The sequence below is a fragment of the Denticeps clupeoides genome, chromosome 3 (assembly GCF_900700375.1).
Source record: "Denticeps clupeoides chromosome 3, fDenClu1.1, whole genome shotgun sequence".
NCBI lineage: Eukaryota > Metazoa > Chordata > Actinopteri > Clupeiformes > Denticipitidae > Denticeps > Denticeps clupeoides.
Window position 1 is genome coordinate 4,101,004 of NC_041709.1, and position 16,438 is coordinate 4,117,441.

The window sequence follows — 16,438 nt, forward strand, 5'->3', positions numbered from 1 at the left end:
CACTAACAGTTGACTGTAGAATATTTCAGAATTATCATGGGCTTTTTGCACAGGGATTAACCTATCCTTTCGCAGATGTGTGTGAAAGCAGTCTGCATGCATAGGGGCTTGATATTGTATACTATTGGCCATAGAAGCGATTGGAACGGCAGAATTCAGTAATATGCAGGATGTCCCAATACAGTGTACATACATGACAAGTTTTGTAATATGCATGTAATGATCTAATGAACTAAGAAGAGCAAGAGCACCAGCCCCCATCATGTACACATTCTACCGAGGAACCATCAAGAGCGTCCTGTCTAGCTGCATCACTGTGTGGTTTGGAGCCTGCAATGCGTCCTGCCATAAAACTCTCCAACGCATAGTCAGAGCAGCTGAGAGAATCATTGTGTCCCTCTCCCCTCCATCCAAGACATCTACAGCACACGCCTCACCAAAAAAGCCCTCTGCATAGCAGCCGATCCCACCCACCCAATGCAAACTTTCTTCAGCCTGCTGCCATCAGGGAGGAGACTGTGGAGTCTCCAGGCCAGGACCAGCAGACTAAAGGACAGCTTCACCCATCAGGCTGTCAGGAAGCTCAACTCTCTCCCGGCTCTGCCCCCACTCCCCTCACTCCCCTCTTCTGCTCCACAAACTTTCTGAATTCTAACACACACACACAAACTGACCATGCACCGGTCACTCTGTGCAGCATTGGTCTGCTAACTACCTCACTATGTGGTTTGCACTCTCCACCCTGTGCCCTTATTTGTATATTGTGTTTTTAAAATTTTATACATTTGCTTATTTTTATACCTTTGTATTTAATGTTACTGTTTGTATTTAATGTTACTTGTAAGCACCATGGGTCTGAGAGTAACGCAATTTCAATTCTCTGTATGTCCTGTACATGTGGCAGAATTGGCAATAAAGCTGACTTTGACTTTTGACTTGATCTGATCACAAGCGTATTGAACTAATTTGTAAAATTTTGCAAACATTCATTTAAACTCTCAGCATGCAGCTCCATGCAATCATTAACAGTATCCCAAAACAACACATGTATTTGTAAAAAGATGAAAGAAAATATGAAGAGACATAAATAAAAATAGGATGTTGGATACTCATTTGTACTGCAAAATGGCAGCTTTTGGAGTGATCGAGATGCAAAATATTCATAGCTGGAACAGTTTATTCATGGATTCAAGGTTACTGTCTCAATATTTCTGCAAAATCACTCCTCTGTTATAGAAAAAAAAAGTCATATGATAATAAAAATCAAAAACATTTATCTCACAACATTTTCTAAAATACCCTCAGGCAGCACACCGTCCATAAATCCACTGTATTATGTGCTCTAGACGTGGAGGGCAGTAACTGAGGGCCGTAGGACGCCGTGTGCAGATATTAGATGAATAATTGACACATTTAGAAGCTCATTTGGAATGCCAGGCACCGAGGTTGTCTCATCGCTGCAAGGGAGAGCAGAATTTCGGTTCATCACCCCATAGAGATGAAGATCAAAGGTGCCCCATGCAGATCAGCCGGATTCGGTCATGTTTTATTAATCAAAGATGGGCATTTATAGAGCAACACCTTCAGCTGTTCTGCTCGGACAGCCTAACTAAGGACACACGCTTCAGAAGCAGCCACTCGTTTGTCTTCTGAAAGGCTGATTTGCATACCCATATCCTTAAAAGGACTTGGAAGTGGACTGGAACAGCGTCTGACAGATTAGCTGGCATCTCTATGTTTAAGTTGGAGGGCTTCGGATGCAAAAAGGCATTTTGAATTCATGTTTCTACTTGCACTGACCAACAGAGTGGCAGTGAATTGCAGGAGTGTGATTCGCAGCAGGCAAAAACTCAGTAAGCCATTAGTCCATTCTCTTTTATTTAGATCATACCTTCCACAGCGTTTGTTTTGTGTAAAGTCGATATGGAGAGGCAGCTTAATTGTTGTCACTGTGGTGCAGAGGAAGCAAACTTTACAAAGTAAACCATTAAATCTGTTCTAATCTAATTTACCACAGAGACTTCCTTGGCAGTTGGAAGGGTGGACTCTGCCAGCTACAACTCACACACCTGCTACTGAAGCTCCAAAAGAATAATCTGTTAGTGAGATCATGGAAGGTATTATTTCCAGTAAGAGCTAGATCTAAAACCCATAATAACATAAACCAAAGAATTAAAGTAAAAGTAACAAAAAAATGTAAATAAAAGTAAAATAATAGTTCATCCAAATCAAAGTTGGGCACTCACCCAGGACCAAAGGCTGCGCAAACACACATACCATTAACTCACACACTCACTCATATTGCCAATTTATATTCACCAATCCCCTTAGTGTAGATTTGTCCATACACACATACAGTCAAAGGTCCAGATTCAAGCTCATGACCCGTGTGAGACCAGGATGCTAACCTATGCACCATCATGCGGACTCGACAGTTAAATCCATTTCTCTGATTTCCTATCTGCCAAAAATATAAAGAAAGAATGAAAAATCTGTCATGGGCACACACACACACACACCAGACTCTATGGCTTAAAGAGCCTCTACACTGAATGAGGTCAGAAGAAGTGGGGACATCCAAAGATAGAACTCCCAACTCTACCTGAGTGTACTAGCCCTTTTTTAAAAAAAAAATAATGATCTCCGCTAATGAGTTTCAGAGAGTGTTTCCTTGTCCAATTTGTTCAGTTATTGGGCTAAGTTGAAATTCTGTTTTTTTTTTTAAGGCCTGAACATGTGTTCATGTATTAATGTGCTGGTTTTTAATGTGATATACGATATGTTTTCAAAAATAGATTTTTATGCCAGAGGAAATATTTGCTAAATATACTTTTTCTACAGCCAGATAAATACTATAGATATCATTCAGTTTTGTGTGGTGCTCCATTACAAACATCAAACCACAGATGGTCAGTCCATCCACTTGATATGACAAATTGGTATTGCTTTTGCCAAGTAATCCATTTATAGCTCATATGTCTTAAATTGGGCCCAATGGCACAGCACTATATGAAACATAGTATTGCATTATTTCAAGAGTACATTGTACACTGTATTATGTAAATTAGTCATGATGTTTCAATAAATTTTGGGGGGGTTTGCTATTAGTATGGCTGGAAGGCTTATGGGTTACCTGGTAGGAGCATGTCTGCATTGGTTGTTTATGATAAACGTGGATGGTGCTGGCCATGGAGCCAAATTGTATCAAGCTGTTTTAAACACAATCATTCGCAGTGGTGTGACAGTCAATATTTCCCTTGCTTTGTGCTCCCCTAGCCTTGTGGAGTTTACCCCCCTCAAGCCCACCGATGTTCCTAACCTAACAACCACAGGCTATGGGCAGCTTTCCTCCACTGCAGTGTAGATGCCAAAAGTTGTTCTGCCAAACACTCGACTGCACTGTCCTGCTCTGTCAGCCTGGTGTTCTGCTGCTCCACCCCCTTTCACTCCACCCGGAGCAAAAAACACACACTTTTATCCTGGCAAAAGTAATGGCGTTTGGCTCAGGAGCCCAGTTTCCTGTGTCTCTAGGTAGTTTGCTGGCAGCTCATAATGAACAGTGCTGGTCCCCAGTCCTGCCACGATTCCTAAATAATTAATGTGTTAAATGTCCTGTAACAAAACAAAGCCCACTCTTTTAAACGTGGCGAGGACAAAGACGCAAAGGAAATTATACAATGCATCTAATCCACTGGACAGTTCTTTCCTTCCATCCATCCATCCATCCATCCATCAATCAATTTTAAAAAATGTGGCGTGATCACAGCTGGAGTTGATTTCATGAAAGGTAATTAAAATGATATGGTAAAGAAATGATGGAATTTGGAAGCTAAAATCCATAGCTAAGCAACCTGAAAGTTTTTGCCACTAAACCTTAAGAGGATATAAACTCAATGAGTGTACAGTTGTGACCTGTCGCTAGGGATCTTTTAATGTAAAAAGATGTAAAAAAAAATGTAATGTAAAAAACCACAGTTCAAGACCTAATATATCATTGCACATGGCTAACTTAAACACTTTAACAAGTCTACATGCTGTTCATCCAAGTAGTTATTTAAAAGCATTATTTCAAATTCAAGGACTCATGGCCACCGGGAGAACATTTTAGATTGGATCTGAGATAGAACTTCTTTTCACAGTGTGTAGTTAGAGTATGGAACATTCTGCCTGAAGGGGAAGTGTAAAGCCCTAGACTCTTTAAAAATGTGAACTAGACAAGTTTCTGGCAGCTCTAAATTATTGGTTTAATTCCCTCCAAGTGAGCTTGGTGGGCCGAATGGTGGGCTGAATACGTTTATGTTCTAACCTGTGTAGAACATTGTATGCCAGCCACTGTGAACCTGATGAAACAGACAAGGAGACTACGCCCAATAGCAGACATGCCGAATAAAATGATCATCGCACATGACAGGAAGAGGGGCTTACACAGTATATTAAAACACTTTTTTTTGAGAAAATTCAAAGTCCGTGACTCAATGACAGGCAGTGAATAAGAAACATGAAAGCCAACAAGTGTAGGGGAATTGCAGGACCTCCAGCAGGTCACCGAGAGTACATGTACCATTCCATCAAGCCCCCTACTTCCATAAGAGCACAATTATGTGCAATTTAAATGAGGTTTGTTCAGACGCAGTCCCACCTGAGTGGAGACACGTCTTTTCCCATAAATCATAACGTTCCAACTCAGTCCTGTTGGAGACCTTTTTTTTGTAAAAGCTTTTTACGGTAACTGCTGAATTATAAAAGGCCTTGAACACCTGGGAGGATGTCAAGCACCGTCGCCAATATTTCCTCTTGCCAGCTCTTGGGGATTGATCTCATTCGCCGAAGTCTGTCACTACCTGCATTAGCCATGTCCCGTGTTTGCTCTGCTCAACCGCACATTATGCAAGTCTCAAACTGCGCATAAAAAGCATGTAAACCGCTCTGGCAGTGATCCGACAGCACCTGCACGCTTCACCGAGGGCGTCCAGATCAGGCCGCCTCTCGTTTGGGCATGAGGAGCTGTAAAAAGGCCTCTGGCGGCCTGTACTTCCGCTGCACTGCTCACGCTGCTGAGGGCTTCACCTCCTTTACCGAGCTCTGGATGCGGAAAAAAAGAACGAAAAAGGCGCTCTCACGTAGTCTCAGTCCATGGAGAGGGATATCTGATTCCGGCGGAAGTAATTGGAGAATTTGTCACCGTGTCCACCTGGCAGTCTCCGAGCCCTCGGTCGAGCGTGCACGGGCCCCGGCTAAGTACCAAATCATGCATGTTCAAAATAAGCAAGCAGCTGCAAAGCCGTGCTGATGTGTGAAATCGAATTTGCGCGAGGACACGTGCCGCACCCCTACAGAGACAAAGAGTCGGGCAGGAGTAAAGCAGGGGCGCAGGGAGCACAGGCTAATTGAACCCTCCGGTGCCAATGACAAGATGCTAATGCCGTCGGGGTGATGACACCACCAATAATAAATGTCGGGAACGCTTAAGGAAGCATTATTGTCCCTCAAGGTTCCTGCACAGCTGCCTCCAGTTTTCTTTTTTTTTTTTTTTTTTTGCACCCTCCTGTCCTCTTCATATCCTACGCTGTAACCATACCTGTGAACAGAAGAACATCCTGGGGGCTATAATTAGCTTCATCACCCAGCACTCAAAAATAAAAAATAAATAAATAAAAAAAATTAAGAAGAAAAAAAAAAAAATATGCTGCAAAAAATTAAATTACATTCCCTCGCCGCCGCCACCACTCCAGCACACCCAGCTCCTCTGCCACCGTGGATAAATGACTTGGAGGAGACGCGGTAAACACCAATGACAGCAATCATGAAAACACAGACCTGTTCCATATTGAGGGGGTCGCTGTACTTGCTCCCAGACAGATGGGCTGGAAAGAGCTGAGCACCGAGTTACTAATGCAGATGCAGAGAGAACGACTGTACATTTTAAATGGAAAATAGCAATTTATTAACGCGCTGCGGATCCCTCTCCCAAAAGGTAAAACCGGGACCATATGTCCTCTTTCATTTACCTGTCAGTAAAGAGAAAAAAAGTAGTAAAAGCGTATGGCTTCATTTCAGGCGCGCGGGCAGAGTGCAGGTCCTTACGTAAAGACACATTTCTCCGGGTTACCTTAGCAGATAAAAAGAAAATGTAATCATGATTGGAGCATGTTGTACGAGGCCGAGAGCCACCGCAATTTGCATTCTGCCTCGAGCACAGATTGTCCAGAGGCTGTGGTGAGGAGGTGGCAAAAAAAAAAAAAAAAAAAAAAAAAAAGAGAGACAAGGCTTTGATGCCACGCTTTGTCTGCTGACGGACACACATCACAAGATGTTTGGCCTCATCTCTTATTTCTGTTGACCTTCGCTGCATACAAACACGAGGAGGCACAGGGGCCTTCTTCTGCCAAGGAAGCACGGGAGCATCAGAAAATGGATGCATCTGTGTGGCCTTGAAGATAAATGCTTTCTCGCCATGTGTGTATGTGTGTGTGTGTGTGTGTGTGTGTGTGTGTGAGGGGTTGCGGTGGGGAATAAATGCAGAAGAAGAAAACATATCAGGTGTTCATATTTTACATTCCAAGAAATTGCAGCCGTGGTCCTCGTGCGCGTCCGATTCACAGTGCCAGCCAGCTGTAACACGATTCGCTAGCTTTTCAATTAAATAATTCAGTGGAGATCTTCGTTTTCTTCAAACTGATATAAAGCTGTCTCTGTTGGTGGAAGAAAAAAAAATTATATATAGATATAGATCTGCACTGAATAAAAAAATAAAAAGATAAGAACGTGTTGTGTTTTGAACTGTGGACATTGTTCTCTTCAGGAGAAAGAGGAAGATTTAATACCGATCTTAACAATGTGATAATATAGATCAGTGTCCCGTTGTTCTAGTGCTTGTTGCAGTAGGGCATCACACAGAAGACATATGGAAAAATCGGAAGGACAACAGGAAGTGTGGTAAAGGACACCAGACCTCAGCCCTGTAACTGCACGTCGATCAGCGGGGGGACCGCCACAAGCTCCGCCCACTCGACTCACCTCACCTGTGCACGGAGGACTGTAGTGGCTATTTAAGGCAGCCTCTCCAATCTCAGAGTGTCTGGCCTTGTCTGTTGTAATTGTAAAGTTTTCCGTTTTGTGAAAAGCATACAAAATGTGTGTTCGGTTCTGCACCTGCGTCCTCCGCCTCACCTCCTTCCCTGTGGCATCGCAAAACGTCAAGATGGACAGTGCAAACAAAGGGGTTCATTCTAGTATCCAGTCCCAAATTGGCTGATCAGTGTTCAAAGCTACTGTAAAATGTTGAATGGTATGGAATGAACTCAAGTGTACGCAGTACATACAGCAGACAATCGTTGCAACTTTAATAAATAACGAAGCAGATCCTCTCATATCTCATGCATTACTGCTTAAGGATACAAACATTTTAGCAAATCACTTGACTTCTATTTTAAGGTAACAAAGGTGTGCTTTCATGTTGCTTTTACCGATATGTTGCTAGGCAGCTGTAGTCACAGTTTTTGATATGTAGAAATGAAAATTACCCATGCCCCTTCCAACATCACTTCTTAAACACGGCGTTCATGAGAGCTGCATTAAGAGCTGCCTTTGTGACGTGGCATCCGTGGAGACAGAAGAACGGATTAAACTGAACTGATTCGGACTGTCGCCTGCGTTGTTTTTCCGGGTGAATTTTCATCAGCTTAAATACACCCAAGCAATGCATTGTGCATGTGCAGGGGACCGCCGTCAGCCATGGTGGAAGTGAGCACTCTGTGTCACCGAGAAACCGTTTCTTTGTATTCCCCTGACCTGATAATGCCGGGTTCAATATCCGCTGCAGCAGGCAAAGTATCGTGCAGCAGATGTTTGGAGTCCTAATTCTGTTTGCTTCACAGGACTGGTGGGGGAGTTGCGGAGGCAGTCATGCTGCTAGCACAGATGAAACAGCTGGCCTTCGTCTTCGCCCCCTAGTAATATTAACCAGTTATAAATCACAGAGCCATAGCTCGCCGATCGAGTGTACTGCTCTCCCGAGACGATCCAATGAGTCCTAAAATTATAAAACTGCTAAAGGTGAAAATGACAGCAGGCTATCGTTGAGAATGAACAATTCACTTGGGCTCAGACACTTGATCCTGATGCTGTGGATGTTCTTTAACGTGGACGTCACCAGGCAATGAGTGTCATGCTGTGCGGAGATGGAACACAGTATTCCTAGAGCTTTTATCAGCTGTGACTTAGACTTTTTTTTTTGCATCGACTTACACTGAATTTATGATATTTCTTTGAATATACTCATTGAACATATTATATGCACATATATAATGGGTATTGTACACATGATGCATAATAATGAGCTTCACAGATTCAAGAAATGACAAAGGGTGCTCCTTTACGATCACTTTTCATTAGCATATTTATAGTAATAAATGTTTCATTGCACACATGATTCATGCTGTCATGTGTTACCACAAGTGAAATAAAGGTCCTTTTTATTTAAAAAAAAAATAATAAATCCTTACAATTCTGCATTAGAGTTGTTCTTACAACCATTCCCAGCTCATTTTCAGACTCTACGAGAAATATTTGCAATGTGAGTGGCATTGTCATAAAGAACACATTGTGTTTTCATAAATGGGAGGAGCCAGATGACTGACAGCTCTTGAACATGTTACTTCCTCACGGCAAATGATTTACATCTTCACTGGTCAACAAGTCCCAATAAATAATTTCACACAAAGGAAAAAAGGAGATTAGTTTATTTTATTTAAGGTCCATTTAACTACAAAGTTGTCCTTTTCTTGTAGCACATGAAACATATTGTATTGCAAAATAATCTATGATGAATTGCAGAAGGGATTGCACAAAGGATACTCTAATGCATGGTATGGTCTGATATGTGGGGGGTCTAATATACACAAGAAAGGACCCTGCCTTCAAAGGAATGCTTGGTGAGCGGGACAGAGGGGACAGGAACTCAGGATTGGGATGTCAGAACAGACACCCGACCTGCAGGAAATCAGAGATAAGAAAGGAGGAGACAGTGAAATACCACAAGGTTACAGGTAGGAAGGTGAATGTTATGCGGATGGGTGGGGGTGGGCACGAGCAGTACTCTCATGCGTTGTCTTTTGTCCTAAACTTTAGTTCGGACCACCATTATAACTGAATCTTGTGACATTCAACGATCATTTCATCCAAAATCAATTGTTTAATATGTGGTGCCTTGCTGTTGGAGCTGTGCGGTAGAAGTGCGTCAGTGATCTCTGGGCCCTCTGTAAAATGAGTTTTAACAGTGAAGCATTCACTTACGTATCTGAAATTGCATCAGCTCAGTGAACATCAATTCACTGGTATGACTCCATTTTCAGCCACGGACAAGCTAGAGAATGTTAACACACTTTCTCACAGGAATGGCAATAATGGTATTGCCATCCTTTGGCCTTTAACCCACCAGCCTCAGCATATTCTGAGCCAGTTGTGTTCTTCATGGTCTTCATTTCCAAATGTATGTAAAACCAAAAGATTTTCATCAACTATACACCAGATGCAAGTGCATTTTACTATGTCATGTTTCCTGTAAAATAACTATAAATAAGGTTTTGTTGAGATTTTGCTTAATCAAAGGTCTTGCAATTCAGATTTAACAGGTTGTTCTTTACAGTCTCATATGAACCACCAACTGTGGATTTGAATCTGCTTATCTCTTGTCTGTAGTTGCAGCAAAGATAACCCCTACTGTTCTTAGCATCACGCTACTTGTTACATTTCACTATTTAAAGAACCCCAGGGTGGCCGGTTCTTTCCAGTTCTTGTGATCCAGTTTGAAAAACTAATTGGCATCATGACATTTATCACAAGGAACTGTCACTGTCTTCTAAAGCAATAGGCAAAGGTGTGTGCATATTGAAGTAATCTAATGTTCTCTAATTATCCTTCATATAAAAAAACACACTGCTCCTACATCTGATTTCTCAGTCTCCATAGGAACCAAGCCATAACTGCAAATTATTCCTGTTTCAGAAGCAACATTTGCCTTAAGCTCTGTCAGCACCTAAAAACACGATCTGCCAGGGCACTGAAGTAAAAGAATCCACTTTGGCATTGAGGAGATATTCATTACACTTCACAATGTGAATGGTCATTGATACCTTCCTCTACTTAAATAGTACAGCCGTTCTACACTAGTGCATTGATCCGAGTACCTTCCCAATACGCATGAATGCAGTTATCCAGTTAGTCTGCTAAAAACAGTTTGTCTACCAAAAGCATGCAAATGTATGTATGGATACCAGCTAGTGCAGATAGACACACAAAGAGCAGCCAGAAGGACTCGAGCCCTGATCTTCTTGTTGGAAAGTGCCATCATTAACCACTTCACACCACCCCACTGATGCTCAGTATGAGAAACGCTGATCTCTTTGTGCACTAATCATTCCACACTTTTGGTTGAATTGTACTTTTTAAGAAGTAATAAACGCTTAAAGAATAGGGGTTAATTCCACAGAGATTGTGATATGACGTCTGGGACTTAGAAATGCTTTCCAGTGTTTAATCTGTCTTTACTGTACGGGCCACATAATTTTATGTTTTCCTTCCTTCTTTGGCAGCCTCTTTTATAAATGTGTAAAAAATGGGTACAGCTTTAAAGCCCTTAATTAAGAGTGTAATAGCAGTTGGCAGAAATACCATTACATTTTTGACAGGCAAGTCCTCAACAGAGTAATGTTCTCTCTGTTATGGAAATTGGTCTTTTTTTTTTTTTTTGGGTTGCTTCACTACTATTAACACCCTGCATTGCATTGGGCTTGTGATATTTGGTTGAATTTTCATGGATTTTCATGCAAAGTATATGATACTTTAGAAGTTATTCATACGTTTTTAACTTTTAAACATTCAAACACCTGATGGTAGCTGAGCCTTGGCTCTGCATGATTTTTGCAAATTATCTCATGAAAACCCCCGGGCAACAGCCATCCCGTTGTTCTCTGCTAGAGAGTAGGTCTTTTGCGGAAGTGCTAATATGCATCTGACTGTTATTCTGAGTAATGGATGGAGTGCAGTCGATTGGATTTGGAATGAGAGGCTTGGACGGACCTGCCAACAGCCAGCGTAACCCACTTACACTTTAAAACTAATATAAAAGCCAAGCTGTTTGCAAAGCTTAAAGCTTTAGGGGCTGGTATCTGTTTTTTGTCCACTCCTTTTCACAAATGCCATCTTATCTCCCAGACAAACGAAGGATGTCACTGAATGATGTGACAGAACCAGCAATGGATTATATTAACAGGCGGCTATGGATGCCGCTGGCCTGTCACTTCACATTTCATCCTACCAGCAACTGTAGATGGTGCGTGGAGTAGAGGGACAGTGACACAGCCTCCATCCCTTGAGCTGACTGCCAATATTCCATAGCCTGTTACGAATCAAGAGCCCCTGCCAGGCATTCTCTTTCCAGTTGGACATGTGGAGATGTGTAGGGCTGGCGTTAAAAGGCACGGCCTTGACTGTGCAAAGGCTCAGTGGAACATGGAGACACGCACAGAGTGCTGGGCCTGCTTGTACATGCAGCTGCCATTTTCTGAAGCACGCTCAAAGATCCAGTGGTTCGAAGCACTTTGCTGAAATAAAAATGAGGAAACATATTGCATTTCGAAAAGGTCATGGTAGACATTCATAAGATTCAGATATTCCAAAAAAATCTATAGAAATCCAAATTCAAACGTTATAACACAGAGTGCGTGATTGTTATGTTAAATGCCTGATTTCTATACATGTTGTAGCTGATGTTCCCAAAATGTATAAATTGTCTACTGCCATAAGTTGCTACTATATGATGAGAAAGTAAGTTTGTCTAACTTCTAGGTAGAAGATAGTAACCTAAACCGTAACTGCAAAGACGTTTTTGCCCATGATGGAGCCCATCATGTCACACAAGGGAAGCTGATGTATTTGTGTACATTTAGTAATGATGACATATTGTGCAGTAAACTTGCTATACTTCCCTAATCCTTTAGCAATGGTAAAAAAAAAAAAATCTAAATGGTTAATAGATTTCTCTTGCCCTTCCATTATTCACGCTAAAAACTGGCCTCTTTGATTTTTGACATGCATCTCACTGTCATGGGAAATGGTTCAATTGATTGCTCCTCCCCTAAAAAAAAACCCCAAAAAACAAGACAGATGGGCATTTTGTGAAGCTTTAATTAAGTAGCCCACCCCTTCCCTGTACCACCATCCCACTTAATCCTGATCATGTGTGTGGCTTCCTTTCCAGAAATGATTCTTTGAAGCCCCATTGTGCTCGGTGACGATAAAGTGAACAAAAAAGGGTGTGAGGAGAGTAATAAACATCCCCCCGCCTGGACTCGCAGAATGAGAGTCGCCACCCTACACGGCGGCTTTATATCAAGGTAGATTCCCCCTTTTCTTTTGATGTATTTCATGGTAGCTGTAATTGATTCCGTCTGCTCCGGTCATGCATTTGCCCACAATTTGCAGTGCATTATGTTCAGCTGAACTTTTTTTTTTTTTTTTTTGAACTGGCAGGGTAATAAAAGCTTTAGGCCATGTGAAGCTGGTATTATCATCACCCTGGTCCTCCGTAAAGTGATTTTTTTCTTTTTGGTTTGTTTGTTTCACGTTCTTGTTATTCTGCCAGTAGTGATGTATGCAGGATGTGGGAAGACAGCACCTTTATCTGACAACAACGTGTGAAGCACTGGTTCGACTTTTGCAGGATTCATCCGCCTTCTAAAAGTAGAAGTAGAAGCTGTTTCAGAGGGTTTCAGTGGAATGGCATTGTACCCCATTCCCCATGATATAAAAATCATACAATAAAACTGTAACTATTTATACTCCGCTCATCTTATGTGTTCAGTGTCATGCTTCCTGACGTGCCAAAGGGGAAAAAAAATAGGGTGACTGTAGAGTCAGCTGCCTGGTATGGAAACGAAGTTCCACTTGCCCGCCTTAAAAGCCTTGCTCGATTTGTGCTAATGTTGCCTGCCACTAATGCTTTCTCCTGTTGACAGCGCAAAATGTCTACTGCTATGGTAAACTCTCTGAAATTCATAAATAAGTAAATACTGCTGTGTCTATTCTGCCATTTCCCTAATTGCTAGGATATACAGATTTTTCCAAGATGAAACAAGGCACAAATCTGCCTTGACAAGCAGAGGAACATTATGTCTGAATGCGTCTGAAAGTTTTTTTTTTTTTTTTGGCTCTCTGCATAAATAACAGGCCTTTTAAAAACATGAGCTATTGTCTGGTGTCATTTGAATGCATTACACTTGCATGTCCTTTCTCTTAAATGAATTATTTCTGAATGTCTGTTGTTCGGTTGATATTTTTAAGGTGTACTGGGCACATTACCACATAATGTGGGCTTAATCGGCAAACAGAAGACATGTTGAAATGTGATTTCCATTTTCAGCCTTTTTTTGGGACCTTTTTTTTGTTTGATTTCAACCTCTGCGTACCAAGCTTCTGCTTTATTGGACCCGCCTGGCATGGCACACATTGGCAGAGCTGTATTCTGAGGTTTTATTGGGTGCCATTTTATTGCACAGACAAGTGCACCAGAGGAAGCATTACATGAAAGGGAGAATAATGCACCGTTTGCCACGGAACTGCCACGAAGAGCAACCCAGAACTGCTGAAATGGTCCAGAAAAAGGATGAAACAATGTGACCATGATCTTGGCACCAAGAGAACATCACAGGGAACTATGTTTTTTCAAAGTCAACTCTGTGCTAAAAAGTAATTTGTTTAATGATTTCTGCCCAGCAGGGCATATTCTATTTTTAAAAGAAGGACAGCGGTAGAATACCACACCTTGCACTCCCTGCCATGGAGGCAAAAAAAACAAAAAACACACACATATGCAAAATTGGATTTTCCTCAGCTCTTTGAGTCCCCGCTCTCCCATCTCCTATCCAAAACATTGTCTGAACGCAGATCAGTCTCGACCTGTGAAAATCATACAAAGGAGCTTTGTGAACAGGAGACGACCAGAACTGTGTACACAGCTGAAGATGCTGTTTGCCAGCATTAGAAATCTTCTCTCTGCCCTCCCTCTGCATGTCTGAATGTGGCCAGCGAGTTTCAAAGCAGTCCTTAGGCCGGTGCGTTGGGTAGGGCCTTGCACCTGTGCATAGATGTCTGCTGCCCCCTACAGGCCACTGCGATGGAAAACGAGTCGGCCATGAAGAGCACGGCATTTTCTCTGAAATCACTGGGCTTGCAGCATGCTTCCATGACTCAAAAACATCTGCAACATGCCTCTGACCTAGCTAAATCCAGAAAGCAGGGATCAAGGTAAACGTCATGATCCATGCCAGCTAAGACCATCTTTCATAGCTCATTAAATAAGGCTTTAAAATGCAGATAAATGGTCATTTACAATACATCACATTATATCTGATAACATATCTTGTCTTCTGTCAACTAGATGCATAGATCTAAGGTTTATTTATGGACATTTATGGTGTTCCAGGAAGCTATGCAGAGACCAGAAACCAAGGTCAAAACCACTCAGAATATGTCACAAGCACCAAAAGCCTATACTGAGTCTAAACATGAGGTTTCTGGATCAGAATTACAGCAAAACCGTGTGCATGAGAGAGGGAAAACAGTGGGATAATGTAATAAGGGTCAGCACCAAAAGAACAAAGGTAAAAAAACAGGCGTGTATATTTACTGCATAAAATTAATATATTCATTTAAGAAACTCGCACAAGTTTGCAACCTTAACCTTAACCAGTAGCTGTAGAACAAATGTCTGAAAAGGGGAGGTTCATTCCCAATGTACAGGTAAACAGAGGAGCCCATACAAACACTGGGGGGTTTTATCAGCAACCTGGAAGACCTGCGCAGTCTGCTGGAGTAAAGCCTCCACGCCTGGCTTCAGGAGCAGCTGTGCTAGGAGATAAAACTTCTGAAGTCAGGTAAGGTAGTTTGGTAATAGGATTGCCTAAAGCTGGAGATGTCGACATGAAGAGCGGGATGATAATCTTACTCAAGTGCTCCTATATCGCTCCTGGGCCCCTCTTCAAACTCGCAGGCATGATTGCCATGTGTAGCCTCGAGCATCCATAACACATATTGGAGGACTCAATCCCGGAGTCACCACCCAGCCAGACGATAGCAACTGAAAGGGGCATCTGGTGCAAGGCAATAATGTTACTGTGGCAGTTGCTTTCTATTCAGAGGGACAGGCATGTTAGGCTAGATGATGCACAATGGCATCTCTCACGGACGTCACAAGATTTACCCAGCAAATGTGATAGAAGTGTTAATATTTATGATAACTGTGGTGGCCTAGGACACGGACCTGTAATCAGAAGGGGGTTGGTTCAAATCCCGAACTGCCAAGGTGCCACTGAGGTGCCACTGAGCAAAGCACCGTTCGTACACGCTGCTCCCCGGGCGCCTGTCATGGCTTCTCACTGCTCACTAAGGGTGATGGGTTAAAAGCAGAGGGCACATTTCCATGAGCTGTGCTGTGTTTCACAATGACAATCACGTCACAACTCTAATAATGCTACAGTCTTGAACATTAAAGTTAATGTTCAAATATCTTTCATATATATATATATATATATATATATATACACACACACACACACACACACACACACACACACACACACACACACACACACACAATAATAGCTGTAATATAATAATATTAGAAACATCACCCGTATCTTTGATATGTCAAATGATTGCCACTAAGGGCCATATTGTCCAGTTTCTTCATGAGACATAGAACATGGGGAGTGTTTGCTCATGTGAGCTTTGCTATTTTATCCATCAGAAGTAAAGTGCTGAAATAATATGCAGAATCTAATACATAAGGGTGGTAGTTGCCTAGTGAGTCAAACACTCGCCTATGAACCAGAAGACCCAGGTTCACATCCCATCTATTACCATTATGTCCCTGAGCAAGACACTTAACCCTAAGTTGCTCCGGGGGACTACTGATTGTCACTCTGGATAAGGGCGGCTGATAAATGCTATAAATATAAATGTAAATGTGTGAGGATTTGACACTTATTCGTAAATCTCAGCATCTTTTCAAAACAATACAAAAATTAAAAAGTCAACAATTTTCTTATATTTACATATGACATTCTTGTCAATCCATTGGGAACAGAAAGGTTTTAGAGTTTATTGTTGGTACCAACTATTGGCCACACATTAATCATTACTTAAGGCTCTTATGTGACATTTCCATGCAGGGGCAAACTTTGCACATTTTATTCTCAAAGCAGTACAGACCTAGAAATGCACCAAATGCATTGACATCAAACTGAGATGAATGATGAAAAACTCATCCAGAAAATAAGTGCCCAGCTTCTTCAATCCATCAGAAGCACTAAGCATTGTTTCCATTTTTCATCTTATTTATTTATTTGTTCAATTTTGCTTAATCAGAAGGTTTGTAATG